This window comes from Microcebus murinus, chromosome 1 (genome assembly GCF_040939455.1).
Source record: "Microcebus murinus isolate Inina chromosome 1, M.murinus_Inina_mat1.0, whole genome shotgun sequence".
NCBI lineage: Eukaryota > Metazoa > Chordata > Mammalia > Primates > Cheirogaleidae > Microcebus > Microcebus murinus.
In genome coordinates, this window is record NC_134104.1 from 149374714 (window position 1) to 149395589 (window position 20876).

The window sequence follows — 20876 nt, forward strand, 5'->3', positions numbered from 1 at the left end:
ATAGTATCATTTCAATATGTAATCAATATAAAATACAGAAGATATTTTACATTTTTTTCTGCAATAAGTCTTTGAAATCTGGCATTTGTTTTACACTTACAGCACATCGCAGTTCAGACTAGTGACATTTCAGGCACTCATGTGTCTGCTGGCTCCCGGTTTGGAGGGTGCGCATCTAAATCTGGCTTGAATACCTCTGGTGATAGGGAGCTCACTACCTTCTGGGAAGTCCACTCCACAGCTGCATGATCTGAGTTGGAAGTTGACTGTAGACTAGCTGGGGAGACCCAGCTTCACTCTCTGGGTCCCCAAGCCAACTGGCATTCTCTGTGAGTCTGGAACCTCACATCCTCTGCCCTCGGATAGGACACAGCAGCCCTGAGATGGCTTCTGTGGTTGTTCTTTTTTTTTAATGTATTTTTACTTTCAGCATATTACAGGGACAAAAATTGTTTGGGTTACATATGTTGCCTTTGTCCCACCCGAGTCAGAGCTTCAAGCATGTCCATTCCTCAGACAGTGCCCACTGCACCCATTAGGTGTGACCTGTATCTTTTCTTTTCTTGTTGAAGAACCTGGCTCAGAGACACTGAGTGATACCTTCAGAGAGACCCAGCCAGGAGTTGGAGGAGCTCGGAGTGTAAGTCAGAACTCTGAAACCTCTTCTCCCTCTGCTGTAGGAGGCTCTGGTTTCTCCAGTGTGACATGGTTTCTGAGGACCTTCCAGATGCATTTATGCTCCTGCGGACACACTTCTATTTTGTGATGCATTACGTTCACAGATTTGTGTATGTTGAACCATCCTTGCATCTCTGGGATGAAGCCCACTTGGCTGTGATTATTTTTTTAACAAGCACCTGAATTTGGTTTGCTAGGATTTTATTGAGCATTTTTGCATGTATAGTCATAACAGATATTGCTCTGTAGTTTTCTTTTTTCTTGAGTCCTTTCCTGGCTCTGGTATCAGGGTGATATTGGCATTGTAAAATGTGTTGGGGAGGATTCCTTCCTTCTCCATGTTGTGGAATAACTTTTGCAGGATAGGCACCAGTGCTTTTTGCAAGTCTGCTAGAATTCAGGTGTGAACCATATGGTCGAGGACTTTTTCTTCTAGGAAGATTTTTTATTACTACTGCAATTTTGGTACTTGACATTGGTCTGTTCAGGAATTCTATATCTTCCTGATTGTGCCTGGGGAGGCTGTGTGTTTCTAAGAATTTGTCCATTTCTTCCACGTCTTCACATTTATGTGCATAGAGATTTATATAGTACTCATAGATGATATTTTGTATTTCCATGATATCAGTTGTAATTTCTCCTTTTTTATTCGTTATTAAGCTTATCAGAGTCTTTTATTTTCTGCTTCTGGTTAATTGAGTGAAAAACGTGTCAATTTTGTTTATCTTTTCAAAGAAACAACTTTTTGTTTTATTAATATTCCATATAGCTTTTTGGCTATCAATTTCAATTAGTTCGGCTCTGATCTTTGTTATTTCTTTTCTTCTGCTGGGTTTGGGATTGCTTTGCTCATCCTATTCAGGTTCTTTGAGACAATTCATTATATTTAGACCTTTGTGTCTTTTGGACTTATAGCATTTATGGCTATAAGTTTTCCTCTTGGGACTGCTTTAGCTGTGTCCTTCAGATTTTGATAACTGTGTCCCCTTTTTCATTTAGTTGAAAGAATGTTGTGATTTCCATCTTAATTCCTCCTTAACCCAATAATCCTTCAGCAGTAGTTGTTTAGTTTCCATAACTTTGTGTAGAGATAAGTGTTTCTGTTGGAGTTAAGATATATGTTTTTATTAGCACGAAGGTACATGACAACGCCAATTATCTAAAGGCCTTAATCAAGCCTGTGGCTTCACAATAACCAGCCGTTCATATTAGATATTGATGACAGTCACTCAATAGTTACATTTGGGTTTGGGGTCTTTGGGAAATGAGAATTCTGTCTGGCTTTTAGAAAAAACCTATGGCCATGACAAAGAGGAGTCAGTTTCTATCGCTAGCATTTTTTGTTCAATAAAAATCCACAGACTCAAAACTTGAAATTTTCTGTGCTTCGATTTACTAAAGCATAGCAGAGACCCAACTTGAGATGGTGCTGAACTCACCATGAGCCCTGGGCATAATGAAACCTTGTCAAGAAACCCAGCTGGGCCCTAGGGGTCTATTCCCATTGGAATCTAAGGAGTTTGGGCAGGAGTTTGGAGGGTGTGAGTTATAGGAAGAGAATGTTGGAATTTGGTGCTTTCTTGATTACTCTCACAGGTCGTTGGAGCAGAAAGAGGCTTGGTCTCCACAGAAGCTGGGGGAGGATACACTGGGAAGAGCAGGTGAATAGTAGCAGGCATAAAGTAAAAGGGAAATACACACTAAATATCACTAGAGCTAACCTAAAAAAGCAAGAAGCATCTCAGGTAAATAAGTTAAAAGGGAAGGGACTTAAAGAAAAGTTAAATTCAGTAGAATGAAAATGCTCAACATCGTTAGACACACAATGAGATACCACCACACAGAAGACAGAATGACTTAAATTAAAAGCAGTTCCAAGAGGTAGTAAGGATGTGGAGTAACTGGAGCTCTTACACACTACTGAATGTCTATTGGCACAACCACTTTGGAAAATTCCTTGGCAGTGTTATCACAATGTACATATACCCCATGGGCCCACAGTCCCATCCCTAGGTAACAAAATAAGTGCATATTCCAGTTTCCACTCCAAGGAGCTTGGGAGTCATTGCTCTGTCTGAACAACAGGGCAAAAGCTGAACAAACAAAAACCAAGAACTCTTCTTAGATCTGGCAGAGAAGTTAGGTGACAGGGCAAAGCATTCCCCCCAAATTGGAGACAGACAGACTGGAAGATGCTGGGCTATTAGGCTAACAGCTGTTTTTCAGCTTCTGTTTGCTGCTTGTTTGCTAACCGCAAGGCATTATGGGTACATTATAGGATGCAGAGGAAAAAGACAAAGAACGCTGAAACCGGAGTTTCTCGGCTAGGACCCAGAACAGGTTAGGGCCTATCAGGGGCAGGATGAAGTAAGAGACTGGGCAGATGCGTGATCAGCGGAAGCCCACCAATTGCTGTGGGGGGCAGATGCATGATTAGCGCATAAAGAGCTTGGGTATAAAAGGCTTACTGGCACACAAAGAGGGGTCCCTGCCCGAAGAAGAGGCTGCTGTGCTGGCGCTCTGGGGGCTTGAAACTCCTTTTGATAATTACAGCCTCGGTGACTCTGTCTCTCTGTCCCGCAGCCCTGTGGAATCCGCCTCTAACACAGACAAATACATAGATCACAGCTTAATAGAACTGACCAAAGAGCACTAAATCTCGCCAGGACCAGTACCAGGTCAGGAAAGCCTCACCTGCAGCCGACCCATTGCTGGAGGCTCCGTGTGGATAAGTCTGAGAGTTAAACACTCCAAGAAGGCCCACTGGGAGGGGGACTCACACTTTTGTGAGTTTTACCTCTAGGAGTCCTACCAGGTTCTTATAGGGACTATTGGAGAATAATCCCCCTCGTGTCTCCCACACGGTGATGGGAAACAAGCCCTGTTCTTCCTAACAGGGCCCCTCATGAGAAACTATTTCACCAGGGCCTGACCCACTGGGCTCCATCAGCGCCTGAATGTCTTAGGAGAAGAGAAATTCCCAACCCTAGCCCACTTTTTCCATTCTGTTCCACCCAAAGGGGTGGCAGAGGAGACTGAGAAGCACCTGGGAAGGTCACAGCTCAGGGGCACAGGCTCCCCAAGAGACTGAGACTTACTGTGGAATTACAGAATGACTCCCTTCCCCCCACCAACATATGGTCACACCGTTTAAAGGCCCCTTTACTGGTGCTCCTTTTACCCAGGACATCATGTCTGGCTTTCAACAAAAATTACAAGGCACACTAAAAGGCAAAATCAAAACAAAGTAAAATCACAGTTTCAAAAGATAAATCAAATATCAGGTCTGGATTCAGATATGGCAAGAATGTTGGAATTATCACACTGGAAATTAAGAGCTACTAGGATAAATATGCCAAGGGGTCTAATGAAGACAGCCAACAGTATGCAAGAACAGATGTTCCATCTTCCTTCATAAGAAAGATGGAACTTCTAAGAAAGAATAAAAATGAAATGCTAGAGATCAGAAACAGAGAAACAGAAATGAAGAATGCCTTTGACGGGCTCATTACTAGACTGGACACAGATGAGGAAAGAATCTCTGGGCTTGAGGATATGCCAGCAGAAACTTCCAAAACTGAGAAGAAAGAGGATTGACTGAAAAAAATAGAACAGAATATCCAAGAACTGTGGGTCACCTACAAAAGGTGTAACATACATATAATGGGAATACAAGAAAGAGAAGAAAGACAGAAAGGAACAGAAGAAATGCTGGAAGCAATAATGACTGAGAATTTCCAAAATTAATGTTAGACACCAAACCAGAGATCCAGGAAGCTCAGAGAACACCAAGTAGGATAAATGTAAAAAAGAAAAAAAAAATTCATACACATACATATCCCCCAGGCATACCATATTCAAAATGCAGAAAATCAAAGATAAAGCAAAAAATATTGAATGAAACCAGGTGGTGGGGTATGGGGGAAACCCTCATCCATAGAAGAACAAGGATAAGAATTATGTCAGATTCTCCTCAGAAACTATGCAAGGAAGAAGAGAGCAGAGTGAAATATTAAATGTGCTGAGGTAAAATAGGCACCAATCTAGAACTCTATTCTCTGCAAAATTATTCCTAAAAAGTGAAGAAGAAATAAAGACTTTCTCAGAAAAACAAAAACCAAGGGAATTTGTTGCCAGTAGACCTGCCTAGCAAGCAATATTAATAGAAATTCTTCAGAGAGAAGGAACATGATATAGGGCAGAGACTGGGATCTATGTAAAGAAAAGCAGTGCATTGACAAAAGAATAAGTAAAGGAAAAATGAAAACTTTTATTTTTCTTATTCTTAATTGAGCTAACAGACACGTTTTTTCAAGATAATTGTAGCAACATGCATTCAATGTAAGTAGATGTGTGTGTGCGTATGTGTATGTGTGTTTGTGTTTGTGTATATGTTCATGTCTATATGAACTGAATGACAGCAATGGTACAAGAGACAGGAAGAAATAGGAATTTTTTATATTATAAGGTACTTAACCACCCATGAAGGGGTACAGTGTTATTTGAAAGTTGACTTGGATTAGTTGCAAACTCTAGAGCCACCACTAAAGTTTAAAAAGTAAGTATCTAAAGAAAGGAGAAAAACTGGAACCATATCAAATGATTAATTAAAACTTCAAAAGGCAGAAAAGGAAGGGAATTCAGAAATAACAAAGAACCAGGGCAGTGAATAGAAAACAGTAACAAATGCAGTAGATACTAATCCAACTCTATCAATGATTACTGTAAATGTCAGTTGTTAAAATATAGGACAAAGATTGTCAGAGTGCACCAAAAAACAAGACCTGACTGTGGTTTGTCTACCAGACACCCACTTCAAATACAAGACACACCAGGTGAAAAGTAAATGGGTGGAGAAAATACATGATGCTAACACTAACCAAAAGAAAGCAGGGATCACAGCAGAGTTCAGAGCAAGACAAGTTATCAGGGATGTAGGAAAGAGCATTCCCTAATGCTAACGGAGTCAGTTTGGCTGACAGGGATGTGTCAGTGCAGGTTCATTGAGTGGGACAATGTAGCTCTCTGCTGGGAGACGTGGGTGGTGCAGGCGGCTGTGTGTCTGTAGGGGGAGGGGCATATGGGAACTCTGGAATTTCATGCAGCTCAATTCTGCTGTGAACCTATAACTGCTCTAAACAAATACACTCTTATTTGTTTAGAAAACATGCACATGGCCACAAAATCATATACTTTGTAACAACCAAAGCAAAGGAATGGAAACATCAGTGGTAACATTTGCAAGGAATGGAACACTGCACAGCAATGAAAGGGAACAAACTGCAGCTGCATGTAACAACATGGGTGAGTCTCTGCACAGAAAAGGTACAAGAAGATACATGTATAGTTACACAGAGTTTAGGAACACTCACAGCTAATCTCTGAGAGTAGAAATCAGGATCATCATTACTTTTGGGTGTGGGGAGGTTGTGGCTAGGAGGTAGCATGGTAGAATCTTGTGGGGTGCTGAAAATGGTCAATATTTTGATCTGGATTGTGGTTACATGTGACGTTTTCATACAAGAAATTGATCAAGCACCTTTGTGAAGGATGCCATACAGTATAGAATGTTTCCTTCAGATTGTCCTTCAGCCTGGTCCCCATCTCTAACTTTATACTGAAATCATACGGGGGGAGGTCAGTGTTGAACCTTGGTATTTATGACTTAACGGGAGTGGTTTTACTACACTTTCAGTGGTAAGAGCTTCCTTTAAAAGTCAGTTCAATTTTCATGATTGCCTAGTAATCCATCATGCAGATATGCAGACATGTAGGGTATTGGCATTTGTTTGTTTTTACTCTTTTTATTCTATGCTTTTATATTTATTTTTTAAAAAACAAACTGCTTTAAAACAACCCACATTCTCTACAAAAAGGGAATAGCTAAAGTATAAATGACTGCATAAAAACAACCACCTAGCCTATATTGCAACTTGGAAAAATATAAAATCTTAGCATAACATAATTGAATAAGGCAGAATGCTAATCTCCCATCCCCCAGCATAGCTAAGTCGATACTTGCAAGGATAGGGGGAGAGTCAAGAAAGAAACATGGGAAATATATTATAGAAAAAGCTGATGCATTCTCTAAAAACAGTTTTTCTTATGGTTGTTATAGTGCTGCATATGAAGTAATATTTTAGTCTTGATTAAAAGATGATTGAAAGGAAACCAACAGGTAACTAATAGCATGAGTGCTTTGTGGATATGCACTAAAATCCACAAAGGTAGCAGCATGCCAAAGACTAAAGTTGAATAAATCAGAGAGAATATAAAGACCCTGCTAATTATAGCTGGGGTGATTAAGTGCCAGCTTTTCAAATACTCACTCCACTAACCACACAGTGGCCCAGATGAGGAACTAAAGCCAACTCACCACGGCGACTCACTCCCCTGGCCTCCTGATGGGCCACCTCGACGACGATGTCTGCAGAGCTCAGTGCTGAGGACGAGCATCCCGAGCCTTCTCTGATGTGCAGCTCCGCCTGCAGGAGGGAAGGCAGGGAGGGTCGGGCTGCGTGTTGGAGGGTGAAGGGCCGCCCGATGGGTCTCGCCCCGGCAGGGCCGTGGCAGGGCAAGGGCCGTACCTGGATGCCAGGGTGGTTGTGGTTGGTCACCTCTTCTGGACTCTCCCTCACGTCCTCCACCAGGATGAGGTCTGTGGAGGCCGACACGGGCACAGGAGGGTCGTGCTGAAGGGGCAAGGCCAACACCCTCAGATCCAGGAGGCCATGGCCAACTGCAGGCCAACGCCACCCCTGCCCACAGGCCACACTGGGGAAGAGCAGGCCTAGAAGCCCCAGGTCCTGGCCACTCATTATGTCCGGGACACAAACCCCGATAAAACCAGGGTTCTCCTGAGCCCAGTTGAAAGGCCACGTCCCCTCTCAGGGCTCTCTGAACCAAGGCAGAGTGAGTTGCCGGCTCCTCCACTCAGACAGAGGTGGGGTGAGCAACAGTCCTGCTCAGATGCCAGCCCCACCCCACCCTGCCAGGCCACACAGGGTGGGTGACTCACACACACTCCCAACCCTCACGACCTTACAACAGATGGGGGCTTCCAAGTATCTGGCAGATACTGCATTGGAGGAGTGCATGGGGAGTGGATGGGGAGTGCATGGGGAGTGGATGGGGAGTGGATGGGGGAGTGGATGGGGGAGTGGATGGGGGAGTGGATGGGGAGTGGATGGGGGAGTGGATGGGGAGTGGATGGGGAGTGGAGGGGGAGTGGATGGGGGAGTGGTTGGGGAGTGGATTGGGGAGTGGATGGGGAGTGGATGGGGGAGTGGAGGGGGAGTGGAGGGGGAGTGGATGGGGGAGTGGTTGGGGAGTGGATTGGGAGTGGATGGGGGAGTGGTTGGGGAGTGGATTGGGGAGTGGATGGGGAGTGGATGGGGGAGTGGAGGGGGAGTGGAGGGGGAGTGGATGGGGGAGTGGTTGGGGAGTGGATTGGGGAGTGGAGGGGGAGTGGAGGGGGAGTGGAGGGGGAGTGGATGGGGGAGTGGTTGGGGAGTGGATTGGAGAGTGGATGGGGAGTGGATGGGGAGTGGAGGGGGAGTGGAGGGGGAGTGGATGGGGGAGTGGTTGGGGAGTGGATTGGGGAGTGGATGGGGAGTGGATGGGGGAGTGGATGGGGGAGTGGATGGGGGAGTGGATGGGGAGTGGAGGGGGGAGTGGATGGGGGAGTGGAGGGGGAGTGGATGGGGGAGTGGATGGGGAGTGGAGGGGGAGTGGATGGGGGAGTGGATGGGGAGTGGATGGGGGATGGGCAAATGGGAAAACCACTGGCCAGGCCGGACGTGGGAGGGTCCCATGAGAAGAGTCCTCACCGCTGGCACCCAAGAGGACAAGGACAGCCCTCACTGACTTGGGAGGCACACTGGGCACTCTGCTTCCTGACACATGTCATTAGAGGAAGCCTGGCAGACCTGTCCCAGATATGCCCACCCACAGTGGAGTATTTGAGCACCCACTGTGCACCAGGCACGTGCAAGGCACTGGGGTGCAGTGACCGCCCTCAGGGAAGAGTGAAGGACAGAAGGTGGCGGGAGCAGTGTGGGTGGCACGGGCAAGGAGGGTCTGGGAGGGAGGGCAGCTATCAGGGAGCAGAGACCTCAAGCTGAGGAACACCTGAGCCACACCAGTGACAGGGAGGCCCCAGGACGCAGAGCGGAGTGCAAAAGCCTGGAGGGATCCTGTCGGGGTGTCTAGGCCTGGCCAGGAGGGAGGCTCTGCTCCTTCTACAGCAATTCCTGGTTTCAGCCAGAAAATCACAGGGAGACGGAGTTACGCCAAAAGCCATTCTGAACAAGTGGGTTTTCACACAGATTTGTCAGAGCGAGCGAGTCATTCCCATCGGGGACGGAGGGGGCAGGGCGGGTGGTGACGGGCAGGGCCCCTGGCTCACCTCGAGGGGCAGGTAGGCAGCGATGGGGGTCCTGGCACTCGGGTGGCCGTGGCCGTGCCTGTAGCTCACCGGGGCGTGGTGGAGCCCGGCCCGGCTCTCCCCGACGCGGGGCTGCTCAGGCCCGGTGGCAGCCGCTCCACACGCAGAGGACCCCGTGGTCGCATGAACTTACTTTTGCTGCGGAAGGCACGGCAGTCTGAGGGTCCCTCTCTCCTCCTGGGCTTGATACGCAAGCTGATGTTTTTAAATTAAAAACCTTTAATTTCAGTATAATTGACACAGATATACAATTTACAATATTTTTTTCCAGATATTGAACACATGCTAGCTCCCGTACCCAGATCAAGAAACAGATTATTGGCACCACAACCTCTCCTGGAGACCCAGCTGATGTCCAGCCCCTGCCCCAAGGAAACCACTACCCTGACTTCTCCCAGCACAGCTCAGTTTCCTTGTTGCTGTGGTTTCTATAAAGGAAATCACTGAGCGTAAACTCTTCTGTATTGGCTTCCTCAGCTCAATATTGGTCATGAGATTCCTCATCTGTTGCACACTGTGCATCCTTCATCCACTTTTCTATCTATTATGCTGCTGTGTGAATACAGAGCAATAGATTTACCCAGGCTACTGTGCACACTTCGGTTCCTTCCAGTTTGGGGCTCTGCTCCACAGGGCTGCTAAGAACACCTGTGCACCTTCCTTTTTGGGGACACACTTAGGCATATCTTTTAGGTGTGTCCCTAAAGGTGAGATTCCTAGGCCATGGGGCATGCACTGTTACTGCCAAATATCTTTCTCAAAGTGGCTCCGTCAATTGAAATTGCTACTAACAGTTGCCCTACATCCCTGCCTTTATTTTCCATCAATGTTTTCTTTAAATTTTTAAAACCTTATTTATTTTGATTATGATAAAATACACATAACGAAAACCTCCCAGCCTTGCACTTTTACATGCACAGTTCAGTGGTGTGAAGGACACCCACCCTGTTGTGCGAGCATCTCCACCATTTATCTGCACAACTCATCCCGGAAACCGAAACTCTGTACCCAAGAAGCATTAACTTCCTAATCCCCGTGCTCCCCCCGAACCCCGGCAACCGCCCTTCTACTTCCTGTCTCCATGAATTTGACTACTCTGGGTACCTCATGTAAGTGGAATTTGACAGTATTTACCTTTTGCGACTGGCTGATTCACTCAGCACACGTCCTCCAGGTTCATCCATGTGGTAGCGTGCGTAACACTCTGCTTCATTTTTAAGGCAAAATAACAGTCCGCTGTGTGGACAGACCACAGTTGGTGCATCCATTCCTCACTGGTGAACACTTGGGTTACTTCCACCTTTCGGCTCTTGTGAATAACACTGCTGTGACCGTGAGTGGACAAACACCTCTTTGAGATTGTGCTTTCAATACCTTTGGGTACATACCCAGAGGTGGGATTGCTAGATTACGTGGGAATTTTCTTTAATTTTCTGAGGAACCAGCATAGTATTTTGAAAAGTTGTGACACCATTGTACAGTCCCTTCACCAGTGCATGAGAGTTCCAATTTCTCCATATTTTCACCGGCACTTTTTTTTTTTTTTTTTTTTTTTTTTTTTTGAGGCAAAGTCACATTCTTTTGCCCGGGCTAGAGAAGTGCTCAGGCATCAGCCACCTCACAGCAACCTTAAACTCCTGGGCTCAAGTTTTCCTCCTACCTCAGCCTCCCGAGTACTTGCCACCATGCACAGCTAATTTTTCTTTGTTTTATTTTTAATTGCCTGGATAATTTTTTTTTTTTTTTTTTTGTATTTTTAGTAGAGATGGGATCTTGTTCTTGCTCAAGATGGTCTCAAACTTCTCACCTCAAGAGATCCTCTCATCTCGGCCTTCCAGAGTGCTAGAATTAAAGGCATGAATGACCACACCTGGTGTCAAAATTTGGGCGTTAAACCATCTGGTCCAGGATTTATTTTTAGAGAGCTTTTTTATGGCTGCTTCAATTTCAGTAATTGACATTGTTCTGTTTAGGAATTTTATTTCTTCCTGATTGAGCCTATGGAGGTTGTGTGTTTCTAACAGTTTGTCCATTTCCTCCACATTTTCACATTTATGTGCATAGAGGTTTTTATTCATAGATATTTTTTATCGTGGTATCATTAGTAATTTCTCCTTTACATTTATGATTGAGCTTAATAGAGACCTTTCTTTTCTGCTTCTCATTAATCTAGAAAGAGGAGTGTCAATTTTGTTTATTTTTTCAATGAACAAACTTTTTGTTTTATTAATCTTCTGTATAGTTTTTTTGTTATCGATTTCATTGAACTCTCCTCTGATCTTTGTTATTTCATTTCTTCTGCTGGGTTTGAGGTTGGTTTGCTCATGCTTTTCCAGTTCTTCTAGATAATTCATTCAATTGTTGATTTGTGATCTTTTCTGTCTTTTGCATGTAGACATTGTGGGTATAAATTTTCCTCTCAGGACTACTTTAGCTGTGTCCCACAGATTTTGACATCTTGTGTCACCTTTGCCATTTAGTTCAAAGAATCTTTTGCTTTCCATCTTAATTTCCTACTTTACCCAATAGTTATTCAGCAGAAGGTTGTTTAATTTCCAGGATTTTGTGTAAAGATTGGAGTTTCTGTTGGAGTTAATTTCTAATTTTATTCCAGTGTGGTCTGAGTGGATGCATGGTATAATTTCTAATTTTTAAAATTTGTTGAGACATGCTTTGTGGCCTAGGATATGGTCAATCTTAGAGAAGGTCCCATGAGCTGATGAGAAAAACATATATTCAGTGGTTCTTGGATAGAATGTTCTATAAATGTCAGTAAGGCCCATTTGTTCAGCGTTCTGTTTAAGTCCATTATTGTTTATTTGTTTATGTTCTATTTGGAGGATCTGAACTGTTCTGTCAGAGAGGGGTGTTCAAGTCCCTGGCTATTACAGTCCTGCTGTTTATCATTTTGTTTAGATAAAGTAGGATATATGAATCTGGGTACACCTGAGTTAGGTTCATCAATCTTTAGAATTATGTCTTCTTGTTGAATTCTACCCTTCACTATTATGTAGTGATCATCTTTGTGTTTCATTACTTTTGTTGGTTTGAAGACTAAAATATGTGAAGTGAGAATTGTTACGCCAGTATCTTTTGGCTTTCATTTGCATGGAATATTGTTTTTCCATCTCTTCTCCTTGAGTCTGAATGCATCCTTGTGGGTTAGATGTGTTTCCTGAAGACAGCAGATACTTGGCTTGTGTATATTTATCCATTTGGCAAACCTATGTGTTTTTAGTGGGCAGTTCAAGTCATTCACATTTATTGAAAGAACTGATAAGTGGGGCAGATTTCTGTTCATCCTGCTGAGTTGAATTTTGTAGCTTTCTTTTCTCTCTTGAGCTAATGTGGTATCTGGCTTTTGTCCTTTAGCTTCTGGACGATTTTACACTGGTCTTTACTATGCTAATCCATGTGTAACACTGTTATGAGTATTTCCTGGAGGGCAGGGCTTGTCTTGATCAATACCCTCAGACTTTGCTTGTCTGAGAAGGTCTTTATTTCTCCTTATATAAGAAACTTTGTTTTGCAGAATACCAGATTCTAGGCTGGGCATTATTGTGTTTGAGAACAGTGAGAATGAAGCCCTAGTCTCTTCTGTCTTGTAAGGTCTCAGTTGAGAAGTCTGCAGTTAGTCTGATGGGTTTTCCTTTGTAGATAACCTGCTACTTATGCCTTACTGTTTGTAGGAGGGCCTCTTTCATGGTTATTTTGGCCAATCTATGAAGACTTTGTGTCATGGGGTCTTCCTCTTTGCAATGAATCTCCCAGGAGTCCTTTCAGCTTCTTGTACCACCTGGATATATAGATTTCTAGCAAGGAAAGGGAAATTTCCTCCATTATATCCTCAAATAGTTTATCCAAGTCTTGTGTATTTTCTTCTTCACCCTCAGTGATGCCTATAATTTTCATATTAGGCCTCTTCACACATTTATTGTAGGTTTTGCTCTGTTCTCTTATTTTTCTGCTCTATCATTGACCTGTTTAATTGAAAGATGTTATCTTCAATCCCTGAGATTCTTTCCTCTGTTTGATGTACTTTTCTTGAGGCTTCCCACTGTTTTGAATTCCTTGAATAAATTTTTTACTTCCAGAAGTACTGTTTGATTTTTCTTTAATATTTCAATTTCTTTAGTGAATTTTTCTTCCAAGTCCCAGATTTTTTGTTTATTTGTGTTCAGTATCTATTTTCTCTTGCATATCATTGAGTTTTCTTACAATCCATGTTTAAAATTCTTCTTCTGTCATTTTAGTGTTCTAAATTTGATTGATATCCATTGCTAGAGAGCTGGTGTTCCCCTTTTGGGGGTGTCCTTTCAGCTTGATTCTTCAAACTTCCAGAGTTCTTTTAATGATTTCTTCACATCTGGAGCTGCCGTTGCTTCTTACTTTCGGATTTTTGTTTAGGTAATGACATGCCCAGTTTAGTCTCTGAGCCAGTAGTTGGTGTTTATGGGTCAGATTCAGACACACCCTGTGTGGTGAGTCAGTAAATGTAGTAAAGGGGCATGCAAATCGATCTCCCTGTCGATAGGTGGCATTTTCTGGGAGAAGCAAGCTGCAAGGTTTTGGGGTCCTGTAACCAGCTCTCATTCCTGTGGAGAGGCATTCTAGTGCTTCAGGTGGTGGGTGGCATCCTGGGGCTTCCAGGTGTGTCCTTATTCTTCAGCTCAGCAGGGGGAGATGAGGGAGTCAGGCTGGGTGGGGCTGGGTTGAAAGAGCCTGTGCTCAAGCTCCACAAATACTGTTAGCAGTGGTCAAAGGTCTGTTCTCTGCTTCTGGAAAAAGCTTCCAGAGGGGCTCAAATGGCCCCACTAAGTCAAAAAGTCTGCATGTGGGCGTGGGGCTGTCTGAGACCTGCAGTCTGGAGTAGGCCTTACTCCTTTCCACCCTCCCCTACTCCTCATTTTCTGCTGAGTCTCTGCCAGCAGGCAGGACCTCAAGCTAGCTGAGCGCCCCTGACTATGATGCAAGCCACTAGCTTCCCCTACCAGGATCAAGGCTTGAGCTGGGAACATGACTCTTCTGTGGCAGGAGTGTTACCTCTTGAGAATACTGCAGCTAGGACCCACTCTGATCTGCCCCTGAAGGCACACATACCTCAGTAGACTACTTCACAAATATCCCTTTTGTGCCCCTGGGCAATTCAATCGAGACTTCAATGTACAGGATCTGGTCTGTAGGCCTGTCCCCTAGGGCCTGGAGATCAATCACTGACCATGCCAAGGAGAATAATGCTGGTCTCAAGTAACCCACGGCATTCCAAGATGGATCAATGTCTCTCTGTCTCAGGCTTTGCCCCATTCTACTGAAGTCACCAGGCAAGCAGAACCAGGGAGGGCCAGTGGGTAGGGAGCTCACAGTCCACATACCCCTCAGTCTGCTGCAGGGGTCCAAAAAGAAAGGTCCCATTCTCTGTGGATGCCTCTGGGTGGTGGATAAATTGTCTCTCTTGGCAGCCACAGGTAGGAGAGGAAAAGGGGACAAGGAAGCAATATGGTGCCCGCCAATCGGTTTTGGTCTGTGGGATGGGACATGCCCCGAGGGAGCTGGGAGCCCGGTGCCCTATCCTCAAGAGGCTCACCGCTCACTGGCAGAACTTGTTTCTGGGCTGGTGTCAGCAGGTTTATCCAGTAGCTCAGGACCCCAGTAGCAGTCCCAGATGCAAGGGAGGGGAAATTTAACAACTCCACATACCCTTGCTGCTGGTCTCCAAGCCTCCTGGGGTTTAGATCCTGCCAATGCCTTTCTCCTTCCAGTTCTGCTCTGCAACCTCTTCCCATGGAGTCTCCTGTAGGTTCAGGGATCCTTCCTTCTGCCTCTCATCCAATCTATGATTGTGTTTGATTTTTTCACATTCATCTAAAATCTTCCTTCTTGTGGAGACACTCTGGCTGCAGGTGTTTCTCATCCACCATCTTGTCTCTGTCCCTGGCCTCCGACGGATTTGATGACAAATCTAACAATGGTCGTGTGGGAAAATTATGATGACAGTTCTCTTCCTGGCAGCTCTATAGATGTTAATAATGGAGTTTATTGTGCATCACATGCCACAGAACACATGTATAGTATCATGATGTCAGCTATGTTTTAGCATCACTCTGACACCAATCAGAATTTAAAGTAAAAGAAATGGTATATTACAAGTATAGCTATTATGAGGTCTTTAAAAGCCTAAAGTTATTACAGACTTTCAAACTGTAAGGAAGGCCTTGCTGATATAACATTAAAATATCCAGTCCCCTAATTTTCTTATGACAGCTAAAGATCAATCCTATGAGCTCTCTCTGCTGGCAGGCAACCTGCTGGGACTCTGTTTTTACAAACATCAGAGAAAAGCCAAAAGAAAGGAAATGTATATCTTTTCCTCCATATTCACCAGCTCACAGCCTTTAGAATTTCTTTCTATAGCCTAAATGTGTTCCTGAGAATCTCCCAGACCAAAGGGCAGGGGTTAAACTCCAGGCCTTCATTTCCTGCCCCCAAAATATTTCAGGAGCAAAAATCACATGCCCTGTGATAAGCCTGACTACATTTCAGAGGTAACCAAGTCTCCAGCAACAGAAGAAACAAGTAATACAGACAACTTGATGTATTTCCACTGCCTGCTAATTACTCCACAACAATTAACATTTTTCTTTTTTGTCCCCATAAAAGCAGAAAGCCACTTAGCCTTGGTGCTGGCATCTCCTTTCTATTTCTTTGGGATGCCACTTCATCTCCCTGCTCTCTTTCCCCTTTCTCTCTCTCTCTCTCTCTCTCTCTCTCTCTCTCTCTCTCTCTCTCTCTCTCTCTCTCTCTCTCTCTCTCTCTCTCTCTCTCTCTCTCTCTCATTCTCTGTCCATCCAAAAGGTAAAATAAACATTTTTTACATTTACATCTTAATTTCTACATGAGAAATCTTTCTCCACCTGTATTGTGAGCTCCTACTATAAATGGAAAGGTCCCTGAAGCATTGTACATATTCAAATTTCTAACAAACTAAATATAGATCTCCCATCCAAGTACTAACCAGACCTAACCCTGCTCAGCTTCCGAGATCAGATGATATTGGGCACATTCAGTATGGGATGGCCGTAGACTTTAATATCAATCTCTACAACCATGTGAACAAAAAACAATTCTTTAAAGAGAAAAATGTTCTTATGACCAAAAAGGGAAAAAGCCACTCTGGGTTCTCCCTACCCCTGATTAGCCCATTTTTCTCTCTGACCTCAGAAAGAGCCATTGTTATGGAATTACTAAAACCTAGGGTTATCCTAGGTTTTAGTAATTCCATAGCCAGTCCTTATTACCCAGAAAGCTGCTGGTGACTTGTAGAGTTTGACCATAGTGAGACTTTATGCTTAGCATTGCTCATGTAGTTAGTATAGTTAGTACTGTTTCTCTGTAGTGTTAGTACAGTATATTTAGTATTGTGAGCATAGTTAGTATCAATGGTATTGTTAGCCTGGCTCATATAACTAGTATTGTTAGTATTCCTAGCCTACGTAGTATAGTTGGTATTGTTCATTAGTTACTTAGCATAACTAGTGTAGAGTTAGCATAGTTAGAGATGACCAAGCAGCAGGGCATGGCCTCCAATTTGTCCACTGAGGTGCTTAACAGTTATAAGCTCCTGAAGAAAATGCCCTGCTGCAGCTTCACCAAGGTGATGCTGGCCCCGCACCTTCCTACTGGGACCCAGGTAGGTATCAAAATCCTGTCCAATTAGAGCCTCCATGGTCTGGAAAGTGTTGATATGAAGGTCAAAGCCATGAGGTACCCAAATCATCCAAATATTCCTAAACTGTTGGATATCATTGAGACTAAAGACACGTTCTATTTAATAATAGAATATTCCAGAAGTTCAGACCTTTTCCAGCATATACTGAGACACAGCCACTGGGAGGGGGAGGAGGCTATGGCCAAATTCCGACAGATCCTGGCTGCCGTGCAGTAGTGCCATGAGAACCAGATTATCCACAGGGACCTGAAGCCCCACATCCTACTTGATGACAATGACAGTATCAAACTAGCTCCTTTTGACTTTGCCATGACATTTAGTGAAGGGATCAAGCTGGAAAGCGTTTGTGGAACTTCCTATTTCTGTGCCACAGAAGTTCCTGCATGAGGACTATCTGGGACCAGAGGTGGACGTGTGGAGCCTAAGGGTTGTCGTCTACACCATGACAGCCAAGACTCTTCCTTTACATGGAGTAAACTGGGAGGAACTTAAAAGCAACATCGCACATGCAAGGTGTAGACACCTGTTTTCTTCTAGGAGGAACTGAAAGCATTTCTGAACCAGTTTCTAACCCTTGACCCGAGAGAGAGTCCCACCTTCCTTCAAATTATGAGGGACATTTGGATCAAGGAATAGGAGAGGCCAGAGGTAACCAGGAAAGCCACAGTGACTGTGAGTCCTCTACCCAGCCTGCAGATGAGTCCCGATCCCAGCACAGCCCCCCAGCATGGCCCCAAGGTCTCCCCCTCCACCCACAGCAGCAGAAGCCATGGGGAAGAGCAAGGCGGAGACACCTCTCCCCAGGACACATCCGGGGAAGCCACTTGTCTCCAGGCTGGGCAGCCAGATGGGACAACCTCGACCTCTGAGGAGGGCCAGGGCCAGAAGGGGCTCACTAAGAGGTTTTCGAACTTTATGTTAAGAATGTGCTGTATCTGCCGGCCCAAAAGATCTGCTGCAGACAGGTAAAAAAGTTGGTGCCAGAAAACGTGGACAGCTGAAGCAGCAAGAGCAAGTATGTGGGGTGGCCCAGCCATGCTTCCCGCATCTATTTTATTTATTCTGGTTTTACTGACATTAGTTTAAACAGATAATTCATAGTTGCATACATGTATGGGGTACAATGTGAAGTTTACTTACCCGTTGAATCTGCAAAGCTGACCTCATAGAAGTACAGTAGCTTGACAGTGATGAGAGGCTGGGGGATGGCGGAGGGAGGGCTTGGGTAGTTGGTGACAGGGCACAGAGTTTCAGACAGACAGGAGGAAGAAGCCCTGACATCTGTTGCACAGCAGGGTGGCAAGAGTCAAGGAGAATGTACTGCATGTTTCAAAATACCTGAGAGTCCCCTTCAAATGTGTCCTTGCCTTTAGAGAGGAGAGCAAGAAGACCCTGAGCTCCTGGATCCTGACAGCACGGAGTGGGAGGTCGGCCAGGCGTGGACTCACAGCTCCGGGTGGGAGCCGGCAAGTGGCAGCCCGCGGCCTTCAGAGGCATCCGAGCCACAGTAGAGTGAGCTGAAGCAGGGCCTGGAGCCCTGGAGACAAGAGGGCCCCTCCACCCCCACCGGGTCCCCTTTCTTCCCCAGTGTGGATTTTCTTTATGCTGAACAGCCCAGTGAGTGGGCAACCCAGTGCTGCTGTCCCTAAAAAACATCCCTGTCTCTCATCTCTTCAGCAATGCCTGTTTTTTTTTTCTATGTCATCACACATTACTATCCAAATGTGGGAGATTCAAATACATTGGAATTATTTTGTGAAGTAACTTTACTTCTAGGGACCATAGTTCCAATTCTCTGGAGGCTCTTTCATCCTTCTGAGCTCTTCTGGACTTGAAAGCTCCTCCTTAGGTTGGCTGAAGTACGTTCCTGGCTCATTTTTAACTCAAAGTCTCAATACATCATTTTGTTAAGGAGATAGAATGTTCCAGATTGGTACTCCATTGCTTTTGAGGTCTTTCTTAAGAACAGATGGATGTTGAAGGATCATTCAAACCTGTCTTGTCTTCTTAGTTGACTTTCTGCAGTTTGCAGAGCAGAAGACACAAGGTGGAGACTGAACGGCACTGTCCTAGATTCTGATGTTTCTAGTTAGGATCCTTGTTGTGCCAGCCAGGAGAAAAAGGTGAGTGGAGAACTGACTGTATTTTTAACCTATTCATTTATTTTATATTGCTTTCCTACATTGAACAATTTTGAAGCACATATTCTCTTTGTTTAGTGAGAAGTAGTGAGAGCATTCCCTTTTGTTGAGGGTAGTAACAAGTTTGTTCAGAGGGAATACCTGTGAAATCTTATATCATTGCTAGCGATTTTTCTGATCAGAAAAGAGGCAAAGGGAAGATTTAGAGGAGGAGAATCCTAAATTTTGAAAATAACTTTTTTGTTGTTTTGCCTTTGGTTTTAAGTTAGTGTTTTTATATGTGAAGATAAGTGTGTGCAAAACAGAGACATAGAAGTGGACTATAGGGATTCCTTGGGTAAAATAAGAAAGACCCATTATAATGGATAATAGGATTTACTTATATTTCCTGTTTAGAAATTTATGGTGAGAGGAAATTGTTACATTTTTCAAGACTAAAAGTGAGGCATTTAAAATTTAAAAACTTACAGAGTGGGATTATCCAAAAGGCAAAATGAGAATTTCCTCAAGGCTTAGTCTGATTAGGCCAGTTGATTTTGATGCCAGTGTATACTGATTTATGCTGTTTATATTTTTTTAAAAGAGCAACTAAAACCAATAAAATATGACTTTCTAGACTTGGATATTGTGCTCTATAGATTCTTAAGTTCAGCAGATCTAAGTCTTTAAAAAATCAAAATGCATGAAAACAAAACAGAGACCGTGACATCCAAATATTTTTCTAGCTCATTTTTTCCACAGCTGCATGATTGACTTGGAGTAGTAGAGTTATGGCTGTATCTATAATTCATCACAGTGTATATCCAATATAGTGAGAACAGTTATAATAGCAAAAACTCAGTAGGCATCTATATCTGTCCCTGAAGTCAGAAGTGAAATATTCTCCTGGTTCCCAATCTCTGCTCTTATCCATGTGTTTATAGAAAAATTGGCAATATTTTACTTCCAACTAACTTGATTTTCACCGTAAGAGATTATCTTTCATATTTTAAATTTTCCCATGGCAATTTTATTCTGTATGGGAATAGCTCCCTAAGAACAGACCCTTTACTGCCTTGAAATGAGATTGGGTCTCAGTTGTACTAACTACGAATGGGAGCAGGTTGCTTCATTTCCCGTTTCTGACACAGGGGAAGTACTAGCTGCCCTACCTAAGTAAGATGATGCTTGGAAAGTGACTGGGGAAACTTACATCAGTAGTAGGTATTATTTTTAAGCATAGCATTTTAAAATAAGTGGAGAGAGAAAACATTACTTTGGACTACCTATTAAAGGCCATAGATTTGTCAGTCAATTTACATATATATATATTGGCTCTTTTAATTCTCTGACATAGGCATTGTGGTTTTCATTCTGGTGTGTGACTTGAGTGAGTCACATATGTAAACTATGTAAAACTTAGTTGTTCACCTACAAAACAAGAAAAATGGCTATCCCCACTTTATACGGCTGCTGTGAGGATTAAAGTAACACATGACTGACTTAGCCAGTGCCTGGGCTCTTTTTAATGTTCAAAAAATGTGAGCTAACATTACAACCTTATAGACTTTGGGTTAATTCATGGGACCCGTTACATAGTAATGCCAGGTTAGGAAGATGTTATTTGGTGAGAAATCTTGTGGCTTATTATACCTATTTTCTACCTATCAACTATCATCAATATCCATCTATTTTTTACTGAGCAGATGGAAGAGACAAAGAGGAAAGTTTCATTTGGCATGTAGACACTTGAAACATGTCACTGTAGTGTCACTGTGCCAAGTACCCACTGGCCGCTAACCCAGATAACAAAAGTAAAAGGCAAAGCAAGTTGTCCTGGCTCAGGTTACTTTGTGTTGCTGTAGCCTTGGGAAGATTCTCATACACAGAACAATATGGACTAAGT

General features: G+C 43.8%; 1 protein-coding gene across 1 annotated transcript in view; it reads right to left on the minus strand.

The window, feature by feature from the left end:
* The window catches only part of HIGD1A (HIG1 hypoxia inducible domain family member 1A), a 463894-nt gene that overhangs the window by 325821 nt on the left and 117197 nt on the right, over window positions 1–20876 (minus strand). The window lies entirely within an intron of this gene.